This window comes from Camelus bactrianus, chromosome 22 (assembly GCF_048773025.1).
Source record: "Camelus bactrianus isolate YW-2024 breed Bactrian camel chromosome 22, ASM4877302v1, whole genome shotgun sequence".
NCBI classification, from domain to species: domain Eukaryota; kingdom Metazoa; phylum Chordata; class Mammalia; order Artiodactyla; family Camelidae; genus Camelus; species Camelus bactrianus.
In genome coordinates, this window is record NC_133560.1 from 1,619,405 (window position 1) to 1,628,732 (window position 9,328).

General features: G+C 41.0%; 1 long non-coding RNA gene across 3 annotated transcripts in view; it reads left to right on the forward strand.

Annotated features, from left to right (window-relative positions):
- Positions 1-9,328, forward strand: part of LOC141574623 (uncharacterized) — a 119,210-nt gene that overhangs the window by 41,570 nt on the left and 68,312 nt on the right. For all 3 annotated transcript variants that reach the window (XR_012501509.1, XR_012501510.1, XR_012501511.1), the window contains exon 2: positions 8,049-8,136. This is a non-coding gene — a long non-coding RNA (uncharacterized LOC141574623). The remainder of the gene's footprint in view (positions 1-8,048; positions 8,137-9,328) is intronic.

Here is a 9,328-nt window from a genome sequence, read left to right on the forward strand (position 1 = left end):
CATTTCTTTTTCTTTTTTTCCTTTTCTTTCTTTTTTTTTTTTTTTTTGAAAGTTCTATTCCCCATTCTAAGGTAGGGTTGTCAGAATAAAATTGCTAGTAGGTTTTCCCGCAGGGACAGCTGTATGGCATGAAGTCTTTGCCTCTACCACTCCTGCAAGTTTCTCAGTCATCCGAGAAAGCTGTTACCAGCCAGGAGGAGGGTCCCATTTTTGGAATTCAAATGTTCCTCATTAGAGTTTTACTTTTATCACGAAAAATTCAATGGAGGTAACCAAATTGAGGAAAGCATTAGACCAGCCTCTTACCTAACCACTCAGTCCTGACCCCAGTGTCTTTCAACATGGACCCACTCGGGATGTCTCCACTGGGTATTTTCCTGGTATCTTTCAACCAGCCCCACCTTGGACGTCTCCTAAAGGTGGGTATTTCCCGTTATCTTTCAACCAGGCCCCACCCAGTATGTCTCCACTGGGTGGGTAATTGCCCCCATTCTCTTTCGCCTGGAGGGCCAGGTACCTGGATACACCGCCAAATAAAACTCAGGATTATCAACCAATATGGGAGATCTGAGAATGAGTATAGACTCATCCAAATTCATCTGTACTCCCCGAGGAGGCAGATGGGCACAAAGGGCCACTGCTGGTACCAAGGTTCCGGTTACTTGGAGAGTTCAGGTGGAGAGAAATCTGCTCTGGGTCCCTTCATGGTGTACAAAACTGTTGACTGAAATACATGTGCAGCCTAAAAGTTAAGAGTTATGTTTTATTTGGCAGAAGGACTCGAGCTGGGATGACAGCCTCTCAGATAGCTCTGAGGGACTGCTCCGAAGAGGTTGGGGAGGAACTAGGATCCATAGGAGCTTTACAACAGAGACCAGGTAGTTAGAACAATAAAAGATTGCTTGTTATCTAAAGAAAGACAGGTATCTCAAGTTCAAGAATTTAGTGCCTTTCTATGTATCATTTGGCCTCACTGGATTCATTCTTTAGACAAGCACCTAGCTATCTAGGGCAATTATCCTGTCTTCTTATTCTCAGTCTGTTCAGAGGGCACCATTGTGAGTGGCTGTAGAGGCTGGGCTTTAGGTCTGTCCGCGCTGGGGGGTGGCGGCTGCCTTGATGACTTGGTTTCAGCATTCTTTGTTTACGGACATGGTTGTAGTATTTTCATTCACATTGTAGTATTTTCATTCACAGACTGATTGTGGATAATCTGGAAACTTGGAAAGGAACCGAGATGGAATTACTGCAGGTACCTTCTACTTTAATAAGCCGTGTGCAAACATAAACATGGAGGAAGCATACATTTGAATTTGGTGGTGTAGGGAAGGGTTTCTGCACATTACAGGAGAACACAAGGCAGAATATCTCTTCTTTGTTGGCAGGGATGTGGGTTCACCTGTCTTTTCTGTAGCGGTTTCTGAGAGCAGTTTATGGTAATTAATGAACATTGACAAACGGTGGCACACTTTGCATTTAAGAGCTGGCCTGTGCAAACGTGTATTGGACAGGTGGATTTCATAGGCAAGTGGTGAGGTGGATTGGAGAGAGGTGTAGCCCAGGCCTGGGCTCAGATTCAGGTTTACTTCACCATTTCCTCACCAAAGGACCTTGGACAAGAATGTAACCTCCATTAAACTGTTGGTGAATCTATGAAATGTGCATTATAATATTCATTTCTTCCTGGGTTTGTTGTAAGTTGTAAACAGTATTATAACACACATGAAGCACTTAACAAACAGGCACTTAGCAGTGTTCACTGTGTCCTTCCGCCCTGCTTAGCATGTGTCACAGCCGTAAAGGTAGCATGAGCCTGTTGAGGACGTACTGGTAGCTCCTTGAATAGGTTGTGAATTTGGTGATTTCCTTTAATCCTTGAAACTCTACGTGCCATGGGCAATTATTTTCATGAACAGATGAGTAATCTTAGGGTAAAGAAGACTGTGTAATTTGCCCAAAGTCAGACCATAATTTTGGGTGCTGGGGCCTCGGTTCAGCATGGGCCCCTGGGCTTTCTGCCCTCTCCATTCAGCACCAGAGCCAGACGTGGGGTCGCCTGTCTCCCAGCCCAGAATATCCGGCAGGCAGCAACACAAACCTGGACCTGTGCTGCTTAAGCAAAAACTCCGGAGGGGAGGCAGGTACTAAAGGGATAAATGTAAAAACAGACGACTGCAAACTGTGATCAGCTCTGAGAAGGAAAGGAACACGCCTCGCCGTGCAGAGCTGGGAGCTTTCCCTTCGGGGCTGCTCTGGGGGCATTCATTTCAGCTAAACAAACTCCGCTTCTGCACCAAGGCAGGAAGGCAGGGTGCGTGTAACCAGGTTGACAGGGCCTCATTGATTATACTCATTCCTAATTCAGTGGCAGCTGTTACGGGCAATTACCTAGTAAACAGATGTTGGCCATAATCATCACGCACTTTGCTTGGTAGTTTTATTCGCCTCACATTTGAGATGAGGTAATTGAAGCTGGGGAGTTTGCTGCATGCCCGTGATCACCTTGGAAATACCCCCACTGGTCTTTCAACCTAGACTTGTGTGGCTGTTACATCCCAGCCCTGTGAATGGCACCGTGTAGCTTCTACCAAGTGGCCCAAATGACTGACTTTGATTTTCTTAATCTGTAGGAAATGGTATGTGACAATAAGAGAAAAGGTAGTAAGAAATTCTTTGGCAAACTAGAACAAAATCCAATATTTCCCCAGCTGGGGTAGCGTACCCAGTGTCACTCATCCCACTCACAGCTTGGCACCTCCTCCCTCCCGACTCCATGTTCAGAAGCCACTTTGAGCCTTCGAAGAACATTTTGCCTCGTGACACTGTTGACTAAGACCTGTGACCTCTCTGTCCCAGGTTAACTCTCTTCAAAGCCAATTAAATTTTATGCAGGCTTCTCCACTCTGATGTAAGAAAAGACTCTTTAAATTTCTTGATGCAGCTCCTTAGTGAAGATCTTGTGAAGGAAACCTAGTCAAAACCTGGGAGGTATGCACATAGTGACTGTAATCTCAGCATTATATGAAGTTCAGAATCAGAGGGGTGGGAGACTCAGGAAAGGCTTTTTAAGGTAGAAAGGGGAAAGTGAAAGGATGCAGGCTGTGTGAGACTGAAACATCTCGGTCCCAGCCAGCAAGGCACCTGCGTTCGGGATGGTGTGTGGGGAGTACAGAGTTCTCACAAAGAAAGAAGTGGTGGGATGAGAGGGAGGACAGATAGATTCTTTACTAGGGAAGGAAAAAGTGGGCTGAAAACTTCCTGGTTGAATAAGAGGACTGTGACATGATGTGCTTGTATTTTGGAGAGAAGGGTTTTGTGGGGACAGGCCTAGGAGAACGCTGTCTGGCTAGGGGGTCAGCACAACAGGGAACCACAGAGAACTGGGCTGACCTCAGGGCCCCTGCTGGGGGAGGGGCTGCCCGCCATTTTGGTCCTGGGGGCTGCTTCTGTCCCTTAGCTGGGGCCTCAGAACTCCCTTCATATCCCAGTCCTGTTGATACAAGAAAACACATGTGGGGCATGAGAAGGGCTGTATCCCAGGCTTTGGTTGAGTCCCTGGAATGTGCCCTACCAGACGTGGGTCCTTGGCTTCATGCAGGAAAGAATTCAAGAGCAAGCCACTGTTGAGTAAAGGTAGATTTATTCACAGAGACACATTGAAAGGCAAGAGAAAGGCCACGAGTTGTGGGGGTTGGTTGCTCAGATTAAAAGTAGGTACACATTCCACAGAGTGTGGTCCTTCTCCGAAGAGGGAGAGAGGGTTGACCGCGAGGTGGCGCTGTGTTGCTGGTTTTCATGGGCTTCGTTGTTTCATATGCTAATAATTAGAAGGAGCAGCCTAAGGGAAGGGGGCTGGGATTCCCAGGGAGTTGGCCATTTCCCACCCTTTGACATTTTGTGGCTAGCCTTGGGATGGCCATGGTGCCTTGGGGCATGTTATTCACCATGTTACTATTACAATGGGTGTATAATGAAGCTCAAGATCTGCTAGAAGTTAAATCTCTTCATCCTGAGCCTCAAGGCCTATTGGGGGTTGAATCCTTCACCATTTTGATGTTAATTGCTGTGGCCTTCCTTGAATGGCTATGCTCTGCCCCCTTCCATCCTGTCTCACTGTGTTGACACAGAGAGAGCAAAGGCCGGGCCCTGCCTGTGCTCCTGCATTTAACAGGGGGAGGGGTGTGGTGGGCTGAGGATGACTCTGAGTGGTGAGAAGGATGTTTCAGATTTTCCCACGTGAGACATGGGGACGTGCCAGCAGCCACCGCAGATTTATCTCACGGGCATTATCATTTGTGTCACTCATCTTTTTCTATTTTTCTTTTTTTTTTTCAAGTATTTAATCTAAATTTAATATCAGGTATTTTTAGTAAAGAAATTTCTCTTTTTCTTTTCTTTGGGGCTCTTTTGGGGGGTAGGTTATTAGGTGTATTTATCTGTTCGTGGAGGCCCTGGGGCTTGAACCCAGGACCCCGTGCACGCTAAGCACTGGCTCAACCACTGAGCTCTACCACCCGCCCCATCATCTTTTACTTTTTGCTTTAGCTGCCAAGAATCTTACTGCTGAATTTCTAGTCGGCCTTTAACACTTACCCTGACTTCATGGCATTCATTTTTATGAGTTTACCTCCCCCTGGTTTCATTTAAGTATTGAATCTCCATTTTCTCTTCACTCTAACTTTTGTGTTTTTGTTGTTATGGTTGTTAAGCTGTGTTAAAAAATTGTTTAATTTCTCTTTTAGCACGAGGCTGAAAGTAAATAAATATGTAAACAAACTTATCACACTTAAATGTTTTATACATTCTAAGCTGTTTAGTAGTTACTTATAAACCGAATTGAATACTAAAGTGATAACATTTTTAAATTATTTTTTAATTTTTTTATAAAAGTATAGCTGATTTACAATATGATATAAGTTTCAGGTGTACAATAGTTGCAGAATTTTTATTGTTATGCTCCATTTATATTTATTGTAAAACATTGGCTATATTCCCTGTGTCGTAAGATACATCCCTGTAGTGTGTTTATGTTAGATGGAGCAGTTTGTATAAGAAAGTTGGGTAATACAGAGTCTGGGGTGTGGCTCTGTCTAACCCATGTTCCCGGTCACCCTTCCTGTCAGAGCACAGGCCCTCACGCCTGTCTGCAGGGGAACTACTGGAGGCAGCCCTCATCAGCGCTGGCACCACCCTCTGAGTGGCAGTGACAGCAATGACTGTGTGTGGACGTGCAAAGTGTTGTTCCAGGAGCTTTACATGCATTTCTGCATTTAATAATTAAAGCCCTCCTGTGAGGAATCATTTTATGATTTTAATGAATAATACATTTCATTTTGATTTTGATAGAGTTCAATCCTCCGGAGAATGTACTGGAATAGTACAATAAACGCTTAGATACAGTTCACCTAGAAGGGCACTGTTTGCCCTTTTGTGTCTGGCTTATTTTAGTATAAACTTTCAAGGTTCATCCATGTTGTAGCCTCAATCAGTAATTTATTCTTTTTGTTTGATAATATCCTTTTTCTTTTTTTTCGTTTTTTGTCTATTTAAAAAATTTTCATTGAATTCTAGTCAGTTTATAATGTTTCATCACTTTCTTGTGTACAGCACAACACTTCATTTATATAGGAACATACCTGTATTCATTTTCATATTCTTTTTCAACATAAGTTACTATAAGATACTAAATATATTCTCTTGTGCTATACAGTATAAACTTGCTGTTTACTCTATACATACTCAGTATCTGCAAATCTTGAACTCCCAATTTATTCCTTCCCACACCCTCTCCCCTCTGGTAACCATAGTTTGGTTTCTATGTCTGTGTGTCTGTTTCTGTACTGTAGATAAGTTTATCTTTTGTTTGCTTGGTTTTTTTTTTTAGATTCCACATGTGAGCGATCTCATATGGTATTTTTCTTTCTTTTTCTGGCTCACTTCACTTAGAATGACATTCTCCAAGTCCATTCATATTTCTACAAATGGCATTATTTTATTATTTTTTATGGCTGAATAGTAGTCTATTGTACAAATACACTACAACCTCTTTATCCAGTCATCTGTCAGTGGACATTTAGGTTGTTTCCATGTCTTGCTATTGTAAATAGTGCTGCTGTGAATATTGGCGTGTAGGTGTCTTTTTGAATTACGGTTCCTTCTGGATATATGCCCAGGAGTGGGATTGCTGGGTCATATGGGAGGTCAAAGTTTTGTCTTTTGAGGAACCTCTGTACTGTTTTCCACAATGTCTCCACCAAACTGCATTCCCATCACAGTGTATGAGGGTTCCATATTCTCCACAGCCTCTCCAGTATTTATTGTTTGTGAACTTCTGAATGATGTCTATTCTGACTGGTGAGATGTGACATTTGATTGCAGTTTTTATTTGAATTTCTCTTATACTGATATTGAGCATTTTTTCATGTGCCTATTGGCCATTTGTATGTCTTCATTGGAGAAATGTTTCTTTAGGTCTTCTGCCCATTTTTGAATTGAATTGTTTGTTTTTCTTTCTTATCAAGTGTAAAAGGTGTTTATATATTCTGGGAATTAAGCCCTTGTCAGTCTCATGTATTGCAAATATTTTCTCCCATTCCATAGGTTGTCTTTTTGTTTTGCTTACTGTTTCCTTTGCTGTGCAAAACCTTGTAAGTTTAATTACATCCCACTTGTATATTTCTGCTTGTATTTCTATTGCTTGAGTAGACTGCACTAGGAGAACATTGCTGAGATGTATGTCAGATGTTTTGCCTATGTTTTCTTCTAAGAGGTTTATAGTGTCTTGTCTACATGTTTAAGTCTTTAAGCTATTTTGAATTTATTTTTGTGTATGCTGTGAAAGAGTTGTCTAACTTCATTGATTTACATGCAGCTGTCCAGTTTTCCCTACACCATTTTCTGAAGAGGCTGTCTTAACTCCATTGTATGTTCTCACCTCCTTTTTCTAAGATTCAATGACCAAAAGTTTGTGGGCGTATTCTTGGTAATTTTGTTTATCCATTCATTGATGGATGGATATTGTTTGTAACCTTTGGCTACTCTGAATGATACTGCTATGAATATTGATGTGCAAGCTTTTGTGAGAATATGTTTTCATTCTGTTGGCTGTACAGTTGGCCCACCATATCTGTAGTTTCCACTTCATGGATCCAGATGGCTGGTTGTAAAGGGAATCGAACATCCTTGGATTATGGAATCCAGGGTGGGGGGTTCCTGAAACCAACCCCCTGAGGATACTGAGGGATGACTCTACATGTAGGAGTGGAATTGCTGAGCCATATAACTCTAACCTTTTGAGGAAACACCAGACTCCTCCAAAGAAGCTGCACCATTGTCCCTTTCCACTGGCCACAAATGACGTATCTCTGCCTCCTCAACGACACTTGTTATTGTCCATGATTTGATTATATCCGTCCTAGTGGGTGTAAAATGAGATCTCATTTTGATTTTGATTTGGCTAGTGATGCTGAGCTTCTTTTCATGTGCTTATCGGCCATTTGTGTATTTATTTAAATCCTTGGCATATTTAAAAATTGGGTCGATTTTCTTTGTATTGTTCAGTTGTAAGCATTTTTTATATATCCTGAATACTAGTCTCTTATTAGATACATGCTTTGCAAAATTTTTCTCCTGTTCTGCAGATTGTCTTTTCACTTTAGTTTTTTTAAGCATTAAAACAATTTCTTTACAGGGGAGGTAATTAGATGTATTGATTTGTTTTATTTTTCTTGCTAAGCATGCACTCTATCACTTGAGATACCCACTTCCCCTGTCATTCCACTTTCTTGATGATGTCCTTTGTAAATAAAAGGTTTTAATTTTGATGAAGTCCAGTTTATCTGCTTTTTTCTTCTATCACTTGTGCTCTTCGTATTGTATCTAGGAAACCAAAGCATATCCTAGGACCACAAAGATTTATACTGTGTCTTCTTTTAGAAAGTTTATAGGTTTAGTTTTTATGTTTCTTTCTGTGATCAATTTTGAATTAATTTTTATTTGTTATTTAAAATATGGGGGTCCAGATTCCAGATTCATTCTTTTGCCTGCAGATACTCAGCAGTCCCTGCACCATTTGTTGATTAGACTATTCTTTCAATGGAGTGTTGTTGGCAACCTTGTGGAAAACTGACTGTAAATGTAAGTTATTCCCCCTGGGTTTTTATTATGTCTCATAGATTTATTTATCCAAACTTATGCCAGTACCATACTGACTTAGTACTATAGCTTTTTAGTACCCTTTAAAGTGAGTCCTCCAACTTTGCTCTGCTTTTTCAAGACTGTTTTGGCTGACCTGGGCCCCATGCACTTCCATATGAATTTTGGGATCAGTTTTTCAATTTTTGCAAAGAAGTCAGCTGGAATTTTGATAGGGATCCCACTGAATTTGTAAATCACTTTGGGGAGTCTTAAGATTTTTAACAATATTGTCTACTATTCCATGAACATGGGATGTCTTCCATATATGTAGATCTTTTAAATTTTATTTCGATGATACATCAAAATATTCAATGTACAAATCTTGTAAATTTTTGTTAAATGTATCTCTCATTTTATTTTTAATGCTGTTGTAAATGGAAAGGCTGAGTTTCTTGAGGGTAGGGCTATATATCAATTTGTTTATTTCTAGGATTCCTACACAGCAAATACCCTAGGTTTATATTTGCTACATAAATCTATTCACAACTCTTCCCACCCCCGTGTTATAAGAAACAAAGACCCAGGTTAAGCTACCTGAACAACTATGTGGAAGTGAGAAATGAGACCCTTGGGTGGGACTTTGTGCAGATGATACTGAGAGCTTATTTAGGATGGCTTCATCTTAATTTCTTTTAAACAACACTTTCTGTGTAGTCAGATACATTAAGAACATGCCCTTTGGAAGTGCAGAGGAGCTAAGACTATCATTTTCAAATAATTTCTAGTGAGAGTATTGTACTTGAAATCAAATTTGCATCAATATTTGAAGATTTATGTTTCAGGAGCTTTGACTAAAGAACATCTGTCTTTATTCATTAATGACAACTAAATGCTCAAGCAACATGTAAGAGTTTGAGCAAACTGCCCCCGCCCCGTAGTGCTGGTCGGCTGCAGCTGTAACTGGAGTCAGAGCTTACCTCTCCCAGCACGCTTGGGCTGATCTGTTCAAAGGTGTTCATCCAACAGTTTGTCTGTAGTCTGTTGGACAAAGCCATAAAACATTGAGTTAAGGTTGCTGGAATGCAATATATTCTTATTAATATTAAGTAAGCACATATTGAGTGCTTACTGTATGTTGGGAATTGTCCCTCAGCCTCACATGAATATTATTTCACTTAAAACTTCACATATT